This window comes from Ranitomeya imitator, chromosome 3, assembly GCF_032444005.1.
Source record: "Ranitomeya imitator isolate aRanImi1 chromosome 3, aRanImi1.pri, whole genome shotgun sequence".
NCBI lineage: Eukaryota > Metazoa > Chordata > Amphibia > Anura > Dendrobatidae > Ranitomeya > Ranitomeya imitator.
Window position 1 is genome coordinate 336,477,759 of NC_091284.1, and position 15,938 is coordinate 336,493,696.

The window sequence follows — 15,938 nt, forward strand, 5'->3', positions numbered from 1 at the left end:
GTAACCAGGGTAAACATCGGGTAACTAAGCGCGGTCCTGCGCTTAGTTACCCGATGTTTACCCTGGTTACAAGCGAACGCATCGCTAGATCGCATCGCTAGATCGCTAGATCGGTGTCACACACACCGATCTAGCGATGACAGCGGGAGATCCAGCGATGAAAGAAAGTTCTAAACGATCTGCTACGACGTACGATTCTCAGCAGGATCCCTGATCGCTGCTGCGTGTCAGACACAGCGATATCGTAACGATATCGCTGGAACGTCACGAATCGTACCGTCGTAGCGATCGAAATGTTATAGTGTGACGGTACCCTTACCCATGATGGGGGTTTTGAGTAATGAACCAGGCAGGGAGTTTATAAAAGCCTCAGGTATCTTTTGCATGTGTTTAGAGTTAATTAGTTGATTCAGAAGATTAGGGTAATAGGTCGTTTAGAGAACCTTTTCTTGATATGCTAATTTATTGAGACAGGTTTTTTGGGTTATCAGGAGTTGTATGCCAAAATCATCAGTATTAAAACAATAAAAGACCTGACAAATTTCAGTTGGTGGATAATGAATCTATCTAATATATAATTGCCTAGAATACTACTTCCTGCAATTTGTGCCAACTTCCTGTCCGGAGCTAATGTCCGGAGATAATGTCCGGAGCTAATGTCCGGAGATAAGTGACGTCAACAGTGTCCAGTGTCTGATTGGTTGCCGCCTGCTGCGAGCGACCAATCAGAAACGTGCCGTACTGTGACACACTCCGCCCGCCATTTTGGTGTGATTTTTGAATTTTTACCTCACAGCAAGTTTCTACTGCGTGGAGGCGGGCCCAGTGACGTTGCTCTTCAAGCTCCTGCCGAATTTCGTCAAAAAAATGATAATACCATTTACCAAAACTATATATATTTAGTTGTGAAGTGGTTCAGTGACATTTTCACACCAATTTTGAACTTTTGTTTGGTGTTTTCTCCATATACTGCCTATTATTCACTGACTGTTATACTGAGAGACTGCCGTTTATTAACCTCTTCTTTGCCACATTGGGTATATTGCTCTATTATTTGCCACATAAGGACATTGTCCATTATTGCCCAGCAATTTCTCTGCAATATAAACTGCCTATTTATTAATATCTGCATTCCTGCAAAGAACTATTGCCTATTATTAACTGGCTATTTTCCTACTACCTGACATTGTTCTTAAGCAAAGAACCGTTGTTGTGGCATTTGCCACAACACGCAAAGTTGTCGTCTGATGTCTTTCATCCCTCCCCTCATACGCATGTTCATGGATCCTGTGTAACTGTACCTTAAATAACAAGAATTGTCAAGAGCTGGTGAGTGCAGCCATTTTTTGTTCTTTCTTACTATTATTTATTAATTGTATTATTTTTACATTTGAATAAATAAAGTATATATGGATTCTAGACTCCCGATTCTTTAGAATCGGGCTGCCATCTAGTAATATATGAAAGTTTAATTGTAATCATTACATTATGGTAAATAATGAAATTTAACACTATATGCTAATTTTTTGAGAAGGACCTGTATATTGGGAAACCCGCCAAAGTGATACCATTTTAAAAGCAGCACCCCTTGACATACTGAAAACTGCAGTCAGGTAGTTTATTTACCCTTCAGGTGCTTTCCAGGAATTAACACAAAGTGACATGACAGAAATGAAAGTGTATTTTTACCAACGAAATGTCACTAACTTCTCAACAGGCCGCTATAGCCGGCAGACTAAGGCCACTATTTGGTCATGAATTGCCATGGCAAACATCAGGACTGCACAATCATGATCTTAGTCCAGCCACACGTAGAACACCGAGTATCGCTAATACAAGCACACGTAGAACACAGTATCGATAGTACAGCCACACGTAGAACACCGAGTATCGATAGTACAGCCACACGTAGAACAGAGTATCGCTAGTACAGCCACACGTAGAACACAGAGTATCGCTAGTACAGCCACACGTAGAACACAGAGTATCACTAGTACAGCCACATGTAGAACACCGAGTATCACTATTACAGCCACACATAACACAGTATCGCTAGTACAGCCAAACGTGGAACACAGTATCGCTAGTACAGCCACACGTAGAACACAGTATCGCTATTACAGCCACACGTAGAACACAGAGTATCACTAGTACAGCCACATGTAGAACACCGAGTATCACTATTACAGCCACACATAAAACACAGTATCGCTAGTACAGCCAAACGTGGAACACAGTATCGCTAGTACAGCCACACGTAGAACACAGTATCACTATTACAGCCACACGTAGAACACAGAGCAGCGCTAGTACAGCCATACGTAGAACACAGTATCACTATTACAGCCACACGTAGAACACAGAGCGCTAGTACAGCCACACGTAGAACACAGAGTATCGCTAGTACAGCCATACGTAGAACACAGAGCAGCGCTAGTACAGCCACACGTAGAACACAGTATCGATAGTACAGCCACACGTAGAACACAGAGTATCGATAGTACAGCCACACGTAGAACACCGAGTATCGCTAGTACAGCCACACGTAGAACACAGAGTATCGATAGTACAGCCACACGTAGAACACCGAGTATCGCTAGTACAGCCACACGTAGAACACAGTATCGCTAGTACAGCCACACGTAGAACACAGTATCGCTAGTACAGCCACACGTAGAACACAGTATCGCTATTACAGCCACACATAGAACGCAGAGTATCACTAGTACAGCCACACGTAGAACAGAGAGCATCGCTAGTGCAGCCACATGTAAAACACAGACTATCGCTAGCACAGGCACACTCCAGGGTGTAAGGACATGGCTGACCTAGAGCGGGTGCAGAAAGAATTATTAAAGGTTATTAACCCCTTAAGCCCCAAGGGTGGTTTGCACGTTAATAACCGGGCCAATTTTTACAATTCTGACAACTGTCCCTTTATGAGGTTATAACTCTGGAACGCTTCAACGGATCCCGGTGATTCTGACATTGTTTTCTCGTGACATATTGTACTTCATGATGGTGGTAAAATTTCTTAGATATAACGTGCGTTTATTTGTGAAAAAAAACAAATTTTGGCGAAAATTTTGCAATTTTCCAACTTTGAATTTTTATGCCCTTAACCCCTTAGCGACCGCCGATATGCCTTTTAACGGCGGCCGCTAAGGGTACTTAAACCACAGCGCCGTTAATTAACGGCGCTGTGGAAAAAGTGTATAGCGCCCCCCACAGGCCGATTTTCTCCGGGGTCTCGGCTGCCGAGGGTAGCCGAGACCCCAGAGAACATGATTCGGGGGGTTTTTAACCCTCCCCGCATTTGCGATCGCCGGTAATTAACCGTTTACCGGCGATCGCAAAAAAAAAAAAAAAAAAAAAGCGATCTCTTTTTAATTTCTCTGTCCTCCGATGTGATCGCACATCGGAGGACAGAGAAAAGGGGTCCCAGGTGGCCCCCCAATACTCACCTAGCTCCCCCGATGCTCCTCGTGTCTCCCGGTGGGCGCCGCCATCTTCAAAATGGCGGGCGCATGCGCAGTGCGCCCGCCGGCCGGCACCGGGAGAATCTTTGGGGTCTCGGCTGCCTGGGATAGCAGAGACCCCAAAGAGCATGATCGGGGGTCGGTTTTAGCGACCCCTGTTTTGCGATCGCCGGTAATTAACTGTTTACCGGCGACCGCAAAAAAAAAAAAAAGTAAAGTAATTCTCTGTCCTCTGATGTGATCGCACATCAGAGGACAGAGAAATAGGGGGATTCGGGGACCCTAGCATACTCACCTAGGTCCCTGGATCCTCTTGCTGCTCCTCCTGGCCGCCGGCAGAAGAACATGGCGGACGCATGCCCAGTGCGCCCGCCATCTGTCTCCATCTGCCGGCCGGCAGGAGAACAGCGGTTAGGGCTAAAATTAGGGTTAGGGTTAGGGGTAGGGTTAGGGGTAGGGTTAGGGTTAGGGGTAGGGTTAGGGGTAGGGGTAGGGTAGGGGTAGGGTTAGGGTTAGGGCTAGGGTTAGGTTAGGGGTAGGGTTAGGGGTAGGGTTAGGGGTAGGGGTAGGGTTAGGGGTAGGGTTAGGGTAGGGTTAGGGCTAGGGTTAGGTTAGGGGTAGGGTTACGGCTAGGGTTAGGTTAGGGGTAGGGTTAGGTTAGGGTTAGGGGTAGGGTTACGGCTAGGGTTAGGTTAGGGTTAGGGGTAGGGTTAGGTTAGGGGTAGGGTTAGGGGTAGGGTTAGGTTAGGGGTAGGGCTAGGGTTAGGGGTAGGGTTAGGGCTACGGTTAGGGCTAAATTTAGGGTTAGGGTTGGGGCTAAATTTAGGGTTAGGGTTGGGGCTAAATTTAGGGTTAGGCTTCTTTCACACTTACGTCGGTACGGGGGCCGTCGCAATGCGTCGGCCCGACATACCGACGCACGTTGTGAAAATTGTGCACAACGTGGGCAGCAGCTGTAGTTTTTCAACGCATCCGCTGCCCAATCTATGTCCTGGGGAGGAGGGGGCGGAGTTACGGCCACGCATGCGCTGTCAGAAATGGCGGATGCGACGTACAAAAAAAAAACGTTTCATTGAACTTTTTTTGTGCCGACGCTCCGCCAAAACACAACTGATCCAGTGCACGACGGACGCGACGTGTGGCCATCCGTCACGATCCGTCGGCAATACTATGGGCAAAAAACGCATCTTGCGGGCACATTTGCAGGATCCGTTTCTTGTCCAAAACGACGGATTGCGACGGAATGCCAAACAACGCAAGTGTGAAAGTAGCCTTAGGGCTAGGGTTAGGGTTGGGGCTAAAGTTAGGGCTAGGGTTGGGGCTAAAGTTAGGGTTAGAGCTGGGATTAGGTTTAGGGTTTGGATTAGGGTTAGGGTTGGCATTAGGGTTACGCTTGGGATTAGGGTTAGGTTTGGGATTAGGGTTAAGGTTAGGGTTGTGATTAGGGGTGTATTGGGATTAGGGTTAGGTTTGAGGTTAGGGTTGAGATTAGGATTAGGGGTGTGTTGGATTTAGGGTTTTGATTAGGGTTATGGTTAGGGTTGACATTAGGGTTGTTTTGGGGTAAGGGTTGTGATTATGGTTAGGGTTAGTGATTAGGATTATGGATCAGGTTGGGATTAGGGTTAGGGGTTGGAGCTAGAATTGGGGGGTTTCCACTGTTTAGGTACATCAGGGGGTCTCCAAACACGACAGCCAATTTTGCGCTCAAAAAGTCAAATGGTGCTCCCTCCCTTCTGAGCTCTGCCGTGCGCCCAAACAGTGGGTTACCCCCACATATGGGGCATCAGCGTACTCGGGATAAATTGGACAACAACTTCTGGGGTCCAATTTCTCTTGTTACCCTTGTGAAAATAAAAACTTGGGGGCTACAAAATCTTTTTTGTGAAAAAAAAAAATATTTTTTATTTTCACGACTCTGCATTCTAAACTTCTGTGAAGCACTTGGGCATTCAAAGTTCTCACCACACATCTAGATAAGTTCCTTGGGGGGTCTAGTTTCCAAAATGGGGTCACTTGTGGGGGGTTACTACAGTTTAGGTATATCAGGGGCTCTGCAATCGCAACATAATGCCCACAGACCATTCTATCAAAGTCTGCATTCCAAAAAGGCGCTCCTTCCCTTCCGAGCTCTGCCGTGCGCCCAAACAGTGGTTTACCCCCACATATGGCACATCAGCGTACTCGGGATAAATTGGACAACAACTATTGCAGTCCAATTTCTCCTGTTACCCTTGTGAAAATAAAAACTTGGGGGCTACAAAATCTTTTTTGTGAAAAAAAAAATATTTTTTATTTTCACGACTCTGCATTCTAAACTTCTGTGAAGCACTTGGGCATTCAAAGTTCTCACCACACATCTAGATAAGTTCCTTGGGGGTCTAGTTTCCAAAATGGGGTCACTTGTGGAGGGTTTCTACTGGTTAGGTACATCAGGGGCTCTGCAAATGCAACATAATACCCGCAGACCATTCTATCAAAGTCTGCATTCCAAAACGGCGCTCCTTCCTTCCGAGCTCTGCCGTGCGCCCAAACAGTGGTTTACCCCCACATATGGGGTACCAGCATACTCAAGACAAATTGGACAACAACTTTTGGGGTCCAATTTCTCGTTACCCTTGTAAAAATAAAAACTTGGGGGCTACAATATCTTTTTTGTGGAAAAAAAAAATATTTTTTATTTTCACGGCTCTGCATTATAAACTTCTGTGAAGCACTTGGGGGTTCAAAGTGCTCGCCACACATCTAGATAAGTTCCTTAAGGGGTCTAGTTTCCAAAATGGTGTCACTTGTGGGGGGTTTCCACTGTTTAGGCACATCAGGGGCTCTCCAAACGCGACATGGCATCCAATCTCAATTCCAGCCAATTCAACATTGAAAAAGTAAAACGGCGCTCCTTCACTTCTAAGTTCTGCGGTGTGCCCTAACAGTGGTTTACCCCCACATATGGGGTATTGGAGTATTCAGGAGAAATTGCATAACAAAATTTATGGTTACATTTCTGTTTTTACACTTGTGAAAATAAAAAAAATGGTTCTGAATTAAGATGTTTGCAAAAAAAAGTTAAATGTTCATTTTTTCCTTCCACATTGTTTCAGTTCCTGTGAAGCACGTAAAGGGTTAATAAACTTCTTGAATGTGGTTTTGAGAACCTTGAGGGGTGTAGTTTTTAGAATGGTGTCACACTTCATTATTTTCTATCATATAGACCCCTCAAAATGACTTCAAATGTGATGTGGTCCCTAAAAAAAATGGTGTTGTAAAAATGAGAAATTGCTGGTCAACTTTTAACCCTTATAACTCCCTAACAAAAAAAAATTTTGTTTCCAAAATTGTGCTGATGTAAAGTAGACATGTGGGAAATGTTATTTATTAGCTATTTTTCGTGACATATCTCTCTAATTTAAGGGCATAAAAATACAAAGTTTGAAAATTGCAAAATTTTAAAAATTTTCGCCATATTTCCGTTTTTTTCATAAATAATCGCAAGTAATATCGAAGAAATGTTACCACTAACATGAAGTACAATATGTCACGAAAAAACAATCTCAGAATCAGCGGGATCCGTTGAAGCGTTCCAGAGTTATAACCTCATAAAGTGACAGTGGTCAGAATTGCAAAAATTGGCTCGGTCATTAAGTACCAAATTGGCTCTGTCACTAAGGGGTTAAATCACAAAGATATGTCACACAAAATACTTAATAAGTAACATTTCCCACATGTCTACCTTACATCAGCACAATTTTGGAACCAAAATTTTTTTTTGTTAGGGAGTTATAAGGGTTAAAAGTTGACCAACAATTTCTCATTTTTACAACACCAATATTTTTTAGGTACATCACATTTGAAGTCATTTTGAGGGGTCTATATGATAGAAAATAACCAAGTGTGACACCATTCTAAAAACTGCACCCCTCAATGTGCTCAAAACCACATTCAAGAAGTTTATTAACCCTTCAGGTGTTTTACAGGAATTTTTGGAATGTTTTAAATGTTTTTTTTTTTTCACAAAAAATTTACTTCAGCTCCAATTTGTTTTATTTTACCAAGGGTAACAGGAGAAAGTGGACCCCAAAAGTTGTTGTACAATTTGTTCTGAGTACGCCGATACCCCATATGTGAGGGTAAACCACTGTTTGGGGGCATGGCAGAGCTCGGAAGGGAAGGAGCGCCATTTGACTTTTCAATGCAAATTGACTGGAATTGAGATGGGACGCCATGTTGCTTTTGGAGAGCCCCTGATGTGCCTAAACATTGAAACCCCCCTACAAGTGACACCATTTTGGAAAGTAGACCCCCTAAGGAACTTATCTAGATGTGTTGGGAAAACTTTGAACCCCCAAGTGTTTCACTACAGTTTATAATGCAGAGCCGTGAAAATAAAAAAAAAAAATTTCCACAAAAATTGTTTTTTAGCCCCGTGTTTTGTATTTTTCCAAGGGTAACAGGAGAAATTGGACCCCAAAAGTTGTTTAAAAAAAAAAGAGGAATGTCCAGCTTCACCGAATCCGTAAAAAAGAGTTTTCTTTATTAACAACCTTTAACCCCTTCCCGACCTTTGACGCATACGCTGCGTCATGAAAGTCGGTGCCATTCCGACCCATGACGCAGCATATGCGTCATGGAAAGATCGCTTCCCTGCAGGCCGGGTGAAAGGGTTAACTCCCATTTCACCCGATCTGCAGGGACAGGGGGAGTGGTAGTTTAGCCCAGGGGGGGTGGCTTCACCCCCTCGTGGCTACGATCGCTCTGATTGGCTGTTGAAAGTGAAACTGCCAATCAGAGCGATTTGTAATATTTCACCTAAAAAACTGGTGAAATATTACAATCCAGCCATGGCCGATGCTGCAATATCATCGGCCATGGCTGGAAACACTTATGTGCACCCACCCCACCGATCGCCCCCCCAGCCCCCCGATCTGTGGTCCGCTCCCCTCCGTCCTGTGCTCCGCTCCCCCGTCCTCCTGTCCGCTTCCCCGTGCACCAATCACACCCCCTGTGCTGCAATCAAACCCCCCCGCACTCCGATCCCCCCCCCGCACACAGCGACCCCCCCCCCCCGTGCTCCGATCCACCACCCCCCCGCACAGCGATCCCTCACCCCGTGCTCCAATCCTTCCCCGTGCTCCAATCCTCCCTCCCGTGTTCCGATCCACCCCCCCCCCCATGATCCGATCCACCCCCCCCGTGCTCCGACGCCCCCCCCCCCCCCCCCCCCCCCCCCGTGCCCTGATCTCCCCCCCCCCTTATACTTACCTGGCCACCCGAGGTCCGTCCGTCTTCTTTCCTGGGCGCCGCCATCTTCCAAAATGGCGGGCGCATGTGCAGTGCGCCCGCCGAATCTGCCGGCCGGCAGATTCGTTCCAGAGTGAATTTTGATCACTGAGATATATCCTATCTCAGTGATCAAAATAAAAAAAATAGTAAATGACCCCCCCCTTTGTCACCCCCATAGATAGGGACAATAAAAAAAATAAAGAATTTTTTTTTTTCACTAAGGTTGGGGTAAGAACTAGGGTTAGGGTTAGGGGTAGGGTTAGGGTTAGGGTTAGGGGTAGGGGTAGGGTTAGGGGTAGGGGTAGGGTTAGGGTTAGGGTTAGGGCTAGGGTTAGGGCTAGGGTTAGGGTTTCGGTATGTGCACACGTATTCTGGTCCTATGCGGATTTTTCCGCAGCGGATTTGATAAATCCTCAGTGCTAAACCGCTGCCGATTTATCGTGGATTTACCGCGGTTTTTCTGCGCATTTCACTGCGGTTTTACAACTGCGATTTTCTATTGGAGCAGTTCTAAAACCGCTGCGGAATCCGCAGAAAGAAGTGACATGCTGCGGAATGTAAAACGCTGCGTTTCCGTGCAGTTTTTCCGCAGCATGTGTACAGCGATTTTTGGTTCCCATAGGTTCACATTGAACTGTAAACTCATGGGAAACTGCTGCGGATCCGCAGCGTTTTCCGCAGCGTGTGCACATACCTTTAGAATTAGGCTATGTGCACACGGTGCGGATTGGCCGCTGCAGATCCGCAGCAGTGTTCCATCGGGTTTACAGTACCATGTAAACATATGGAAAACCAAATCCGCTGTGCCCATGGTGCAGAAAATACCGCGCGGGAACGCTGCGTTGTATTTTCCGCAGCATGCCAATTCTTTGTGCGGATTCCGCAGCGTTTTACACCTGTTCCTCAATAGGAATCCACAGGTGAAATCCGCACAAAAAACACTGGAAATCCACGGTAAATCCACAGGTAAAACGCAGTGCCTTTTACCCGCGGATTTTTCAAAAATGATGCTGAAAAATCTCATACGAATCCGCAACGTTGGCACATAGCCTTAGAGTTGGGTTGGAATTAGGGTTGTGGTTAGGGTTAGGGGTGTGTTGGGGTTAGGGTTGTGGTTAGGGGTGTGTTGGGGTTAGGGTTGTGATTAGGGTTACGGCTACAGTTGGGATAAGGGTTAGGGGTGTGTTGGAGGTAGAATTGAGGGGTTTCCACTGTTTAGGCACATCAGGGGGTCTCCAAACGCAACATGGCGCCACCATTGATTCCAGCCAATCTTGTATTCAAAAATTCAAATGGTGCTCCCTCACTTCCGAACCCCGACGTGTGCCCAAACAGTGGTTTACCCCCACATATGGGGTACCAGCATACTCAGGACAAACTGCGCAACAATTACTGGGGTCCAATTTCTCCTGTTACCCTTGAGAAAATAAAAAATTGCTTGCTAAAACATCATTTTTGAGGAAAGAAAAATGATTTTTTATTTTCACGGCTCTGCGTTGTAAACGTCTGTGAAGCACTTGGGGGTTCAAAGTGCTCACCACATATCTAGATAAGTTCCTTGGGGGGTCTAGTTTCCAAAATGGGGTCACTTGTGGGGGGTTTCTACTGTTTAGGCACACCAGGGGCTCTGCAAACGCAACGTGACGCCCGCAGACCATTCCATCAAAGTCTGCATTTCAAAAGTCACTACTTCCCTTCTGAGCCCCCACGTGTGCCCAAACAGTGGTTTACCCCCACACATGGGGCATCAGCGTACTCAGGAGAAACTGGACAACAACTTTTGTGGTCCAATTTCTCCTGTAACCCTTGGGAAAATAAAAAATTCTGGGCTAAAAAATTATTTTTGAGGAAAGAAAACGTATTTATTATTTTCACGGCTCTGCGTTATAAACTTCTGTAAAGCACTTGGGGGTTGAAAGTGCTCACCACACATCTAGATAAGTTCCTTTGGGGGTCTAGTTTCCAAAATGGGGTCACTTGTGGGGGGTTTCTACTGTTTAGGCACACCAGGGGCTCTGCAAACGCAATGTGACGCCCGCAGACCATTCCATCAAAGTCTGCATTTCAAAAGTCACTACTTCCCTTCTGAGCCCCCACGTGTGCCCAAACAGTGGTTTACCCCCACACATGGGGTATCAGCGTACTCAGGAGAAACTGGACAACAACTTTTGTGGTCCAATTTCTCCTGTAACCCTTGGGAAAATAAAAAATTCTGGGCTAAAAAATTATTTTTGAGGAAAGAAAACGTATTTATTATTTTCACTGCTCTGTGTTATGAACTTCTGTGAAGCACTTGGGGGTTCAAAGTGCTCACCTCACATCTAGATAAGTTCCTTTCGGGGTCTAGTTTCCAAAATGGGGTCACTTGTGGGGGGTTTCTACTGTTTAGCCACATCAGGGGCTCTGCAAACGCAACGTGACGCCCGCAGAGCATTCCATCAAAGTCTGCATTTCAAAACGTCACTACTTCACTTCCGAGCCCCAGCATGTGCCTAAACAGTGGTTTACCCCCACATATGGGGTATCAGCGTACTCAGGAGAAACTGGACAACAACTTTTGGGGTCAAATTTCTCCTGTTACCCTTGGGAAAATAAAAAATTGCGGGCTAAAATTCATTTTTGAGAAATTTTCATGGCTCTGCGTTATAAACTTCTGTGAAGCACTTGAGGGTTCAAAGTGCTCACTACACATCTAGATTAGTTCCTTTGGAGGTCTAGTTTCCAAAATGGGGTAATTTGTGGGGGATCTCCAATGTTTAGGCACACAGGGGCTCTCCAAACGCGACATGGTGTCCGCTAATGATTGGAGATAATTTTCCATTTAAAAAGCCAAATGGCGTGCCTTCCCTTCTGAGCCCTGCCGTGCGCCCAAACAGTGGTTTACCCCCACATATGGGGTATCTGCATACTCAGGACAAACTGGACAACAACATTTGTGGTCCAATTTCTCCTATTACCATTGGCAAAATAGGAAATTCCAGGCTAAAAAATCATTTTTGAGAAAAGAAAAATTATTTTTTATTTTCATGGCTCTGCATTATAAACTTCTGTGAAGCACCTGGGGGTTTAAAGTGCTCAGTATGCATCTAGACAAGTTCCTTGGGGGGTCTAGTTTCCAAAATGGGGTCACTTGTGGGGGAGCTCCATTGCATAGGCACACAGGGGCTCTCCAAATGCGACATGGTGTCCGCTAACAATTGGAGCTAATTTTCCATTCAAAAAGTTAAAAGGCGCGCCTTCCCTTCCGAGCCCTGCCGTGTGCCCAAACAGTGGTTTACCCCCACATATGAGGTATCGGCGTACTCGGGAGAAATTGCTCAACAAATTTTAGGATCCATTTTATCCTATTGCCCATGTGAAAATGAAAAAATTGAGGCGAAAATAAATTTTTTGTGAAAAAAAAGTACTTTTTCATTTTTACGGATCAATTTGTGAAGCACCTGAGGGTTTAAAGTGCTCACTAGGCATCTAGATAAGTTCCTTGGGGGGTCCAGTTTCCAAAATGGGGTCACTTGTGGGGGAGCTCCAATGTTTAAGCACACAGGGTCTCTCCAAACGCGACATGGTGTCCGCTATCGATGGAGATAATTTTTCATTCAAAAAGTCAAATGGCGCTCCTTCCCTTCCGAGCCTTACCATGTGCCCAAACAGTGGTTTACCCCCACATGTGAAGTATCGGTGTACTCAGGAGAAATTGCCAAACAAATTTTAGGATCCATTTTATCCTGTTGTCCATGTGAAAATGAAAAAATTGAGGCTAAAAGAATTTTTGTGTGAAAAAAAAGTACTTTTTCATTTTTACGGATCAATTTGTTTAGCACCTGGGGGTTTAAAGGGCTCACTATGCATCTAGATAAGTTCCTTGGGGCGTCTAGTTTCCAAAATGGGGTCACTTGTGGGGGAGCTCCAATTTTTAGGCACACGGGGGCTCTCCAAATGTGACATGGTGTCCGCTAAAGAGTGCAGCCAATTTTTCATTCAAAAAGTCAAATGGCGCTCCTTCCCTTCCAAGCCCCGCCGTGCGCCCAAACAGTGGTTTACCCCCACATATGAGGTATCAGCGTACTCAGAACAAATTGGACAACAACGTACGTGGTTCAGTTTCTCCTTTTACCATTGGGAAAATAAAAAAATTGTTGCTGAAAAATCATTTTTGTGACTAAAAAGTTAAATGTTCATTTTTTCCTTCCATGTTGCTTCTGCTGCTGTGAAGCACCTGAAGGGTTAATAAACTTCTTGAATGTGGTTTTGTGCACCTTGAGGGGTGCAGTTTTTAGAATGGTGTCACTTTTGGGTATTTTCAGCCATATAGACCCCTCAAACTGACTTCAAATGTGAGGTGGTCCCTAAAAAAAATGGTTTTGTAAATTTCGTTGTAAAAATGAGAAATCGCTGGTCAAATTTTAACCCTTATAACTTCCTAGCAAAAAAAAATTTTGTTTCCAAAATTGTGCTGATGTAAAGTAGACGTGTGGGAAATGTTATTTATTAACTATTTTGTGTCACATAACTCTCTGGTTTAACAGAATAAAAATTCAAAATGTGAAAATTGCGAAATTTTCAAAATTTTCGCCAAATTTCCGTTTTTATCACAAATAAACACAGAATTTATTGACCTAAATTTACCACTAACATGAAGCCCAATATGTCACGAAAAAACAATCTCAGAACCGCTAGGATCCATTGAAGCGTTCCTGAGTTATTACCTCATGAAGGGACACTGGTCAGAATTGCAAAAAACGGCAAGGTCTTTAAGGTCAAAATAGGCTGGGTCATGAAGGGGTTAAACATGGAGGATACAGACTTCAGCACGAACCATATGGGTAAGAATCTCAACGCGTCTCTGGAGACCAAGCTCCCCCAATCATGACATGACTGTATCCCCAATGTTTAAAGTTTGTGAATAAAGAAAACTCTTTTTTACGGATTCGGTGAAGCTAGACATTCCTTTCTTTTTTGACTTTATACGCCTGGACACAGCGGGTCCGTGCTCCCGAAGATTGGTTTATGCATCACGGGTGAGCTGGCTTATTTTTCTTCCCGCAAAAGTTGTTGTCCAATTTGTCCTGAGTACGAAGGTACCCCATATGTGGTGGGGAACCACCGTTTGGGCGCATGGCAGAGCTCGGAAGGGAAGGAGCGCCATTTGGAATGCAGACTTAGATGGATAGGTCTGCAGGCGTCACATTGCAATTGCAGAGCCCCTAATGTACCTAAACAGTAGAAATCCCCAACAAGTGACCCCATATTGGAAACTAGACCCCCAAGGAACTTATCTAGATGTGTTGTGAGAACTTTGAACCCCCAAGTGTTTCACTACAGTTTATAACGCCGAGCCATGAAAATAAAAATTATTTTTTTTCCCACAAAAATGTTTTTTTTTAGCCCCAAAAAATTTTTATTTTCCCAAGGGTAACAAGAGAAATTGGACCCCAATAGTTGTTGTCCAATTTGTTTTGAGTATGCGGAAACCCCATATGTTGGGGTAAACCCCTGTTTTGGCGCACGGGAGAGATCAGAAGGGAAGGAGCACTGTTTTACTTTTTCAACGCAGAATTGGCAGGAATTGAGATCGGATGCCATGTTGCGTTTGGAGAGCCCTGATATGCCTAAACAGTGGAAACCCCCAATTATAACTGAAACCCTATCCCAAACACAACCTAACTGTAGCCCTAACCCTAACCCTAGCCCCAACCCCAGCTTTAACCCCAGACCTAACGGGAAAATGGAAATAAATACATTTTTTTTTTTTATATGTTTCCCTAACTAAGGGGGTGAGGAAGGGGGGTTTGATTTACTTTTATAGCGGGTTTTTTAGCGGATTTTTATGATTGGCAGCCGTCACACACTGAAAGACTTTTTATTGCAAAAAATATTTTTTGCGTTATCACATTTTGAGACCTATAATTTTTCCACATTTTGGTCCACAGTCATGTGAGGTCTTGTTTTTTGCAGGACGAGTTGACGTTTTTATTGTTAAGATTTTCGGGCACGTGACATTTTTTGATCACTTTTTATTCCAATTTCTGTGAAGCAGAATGACCAAAAACCAGCTATTCATGAATTTCTTTTGGTGGGGCATTTATACCGTTCCAAGTTTGGTAAACTGGATAAAGCGGTTTTATTCTTCGGGTCAGTACGATTACAGCGATACCTCATTTAGATTATTTTTTGGCTTTTTTATACGATAAAAATTATTTTATAGAAAAAATAATTATTTTTGCATCGCTTAATTCTGAGGAGTATAACTTATTTTTTTGCTGATGATGCTGTATGGTGGCTCGTTTTTTGCGGGACAAGATGACGTTTTCAGCGGTACCATGGTTATTTATATCCGTCTTTTTGATCGCATGTTATGCCACTTTTTGATGGCGGTATGATAATGCGTTTTTTTTTTTTTTTGCCTCTTTTTACGGTGTTCAATGAAGGGGTTAACTAGTGGGCCAGTTTTATAGGTCGGGTCGTTACGGACGCGGCGATACTAAATGTGTACTTTTATTGTTTGTTTTTTTTTTATTTAAAGAAATGTATTTATGGGAACAATACTTTTTCTCTCTCTCCTTATTTAGGAATTTTTTTTTAATTTTTTTTTCTTACACATTTACAAATTTATTTTTTTTTACTTTGTCCCAGGGGGGACATCACTGTATAGTGACAGATCGCTGATCTCACACTTTGCAGAGCACTGTGTCAGATCAGCAATCTGACGTGCACTGCTCCTGGCTTACCAGCGCCTGCTCTGAGCAGGCACTTGGTAAGCCACCTCCCCGCAGGACCCGGAAGTTGCCCCGCAGCCATTTTGGATCTGGGGCCTGTAGGGAGGAGACGCTCGGTACAAGGTGAGCACATCGCCTTGTACCGATCGTCTCAGGGAAGCACGCAGGGAGCCCCCTCCCTGCGCGCTGCTTCCCTGTACTGCTGAACACTGCGATCATGTTTGATCGCAGTGTGCCGGGGGTTAATGTGCCCGGGAGCTGTCCGTGACCGCTCCTTGCACATAGGGCCGGATGTCAGCTGACACCCGGCCGCGATCCCCCCGTGAGCACGGCCGATCGCATATGACGTACTATCCCGTCACTGGGAATTAAGTCCCAGGTCACCTTGATGGGATAGTACGTCATATGGGATTAAGGGGTTAAGGGAATAGGTGGACTACAATACAAAGACAGGTTATCAAACAAG

General features: G+C 44.7%; 1 protein-coding gene across 1 annotated transcript in view; it reads right to left on the minus strand.

Moving 5' to 3' along the window:
• Nucleotides 1–15,938, minus strand: part of ARID1A (AT-rich interaction domain 1A) — a 178,942-nt gene that overhangs the window by 68,502 nt on the left and 94,502 nt on the right. The gene's annotated exons all lie outside the window — the stretch shown is intronic.